Source organism: Rhincodon typus, chromosome 28 (assembly GCF_021869965.1).
Source record: "Rhincodon typus isolate 14 chromosome 28, sRhiTyp1.1, whole genome shotgun sequence".
Taxonomy (NCBI): domain Eukaryota; kingdom Metazoa; phylum Chordata; class Chondrichthyes; order Orectolobiformes; family Rhincodontidae; genus Rhincodon; species Rhincodon typus.
Genome location: NC_063359.1, coordinates 6,758,265 through 6,759,470, shown reverse-complemented (window position 1 = coordinate 6,759,470; position 1,206 = coordinate 6,758,265). Strand labels below are relative to the sequence as shown.

Genomic DNA, 1,206 nt, shown 5'->3' with positions numbered 1-1,206 from the left:
ACTGTGCGATACGGGGGCCCATTCACTGTGCGATACGGGGGCCCATGCACTGTGCGATACGGGGCCCCATTCACTGTGCGATACGGGGGCCCATTCACTGTGAGATATGGGACCCATTCACTGTTAGATATGGGGCCCAATCACTGTGAGAAATTGACCCCATTCACTGTGTGATCTCGGGCCGCCCACTTTAGATATTGGGCCTTTCAGTGTGTGGTGTACAAGGCCAGGTCCCAGCAACACATTCTCGATTTCTCACTTTGCTTATGTTAATGCTTCTGATCCCTGTACAGTTTGATGCAGAGCAGCTTCTTCTCTGTCCAAACCTGAACCTGAGAAGGCTGCTTTCTGCAACAACTTGCATTTATGTAATGCCTTCAATTTCATAAACCATCACCTTTGATGCTGCACAGGAGAGTTTGACCCCAACCCACAAAGGGAAATGTTGAAGTGGGTGAACAAAAGATTTTTTTTTTGCTTTAATCTTTCACATGAACTGGGCGTCCCTGGTGAGGTCAGCATTTGTGAAAGAGGGATGTTTTAAGGAGGGCTTTGAAGGTGCAGAGAGCGGTTAAGTGGTGGAGAAACTTTGAGAGAGAATTCCACACCTTGCGATCTAGGCAGTGATGTAAGTCGAGGACACCGGAAAATTGGAAGGGTATAGACGGGTGGAGGAGATTGCTCAGATAGGGAAGGTTATGGCCCAAGACACCCAGTTGTGTTTTTGAATGTTAATGCTGTTATAGAGCAGCTTGGGATGCATTGCTATGGTGACGGAATGATCCACAATGCAAGTTGTTGTAACCTCTCCCTCCCACAAAGCTGGAGGGTCAGCAGGGGAGAAGCAGAATCTGCAATTCAGGTAAAAGTGAAAAAGAGAGAGAGAGAGAGAGAGTTAGCGGCATTCCCTCCAGCTTTTTAAATTGTAACCTTAATAATGCTTCAGCAGCCAGGCCGTGACGGTAGAGGAAGACTCCAGTCCGTGGGACAGACCGTGGCTACTGCTGAAGCCAGGCACAGAGGGAGGTCCTCAAAGCCTGCTGCCAGGAGCACAGGATACCCGGGCCTGCTGCCAGGAGCACAGGATACCCGGGCCTGCTTCCAGGAGCACAGGGTACCCGGGCCTGCTTCCAGGAGCACAGGGTACCCGGGCCTGCTTCCAGGAGCACAGGGTACCCGGGCCTGCTGCCAGGAGCACAGGGTACC

At 51.4% G+C, this 1,206-nt stretch overlaps 1 protein-coding gene across 1 annotated transcript in view; it reads left to right on the top strand.

Annotated features, from left to right (window-relative positions):
* paxx (PAXX non-homologous end joining factor) overlaps positions 1–1,206 on the top strand; it is a 26,781-nt gene that overhangs the window by 25,040 nt on the left and 535 nt on the right. The window lies entirely within an intron of this gene.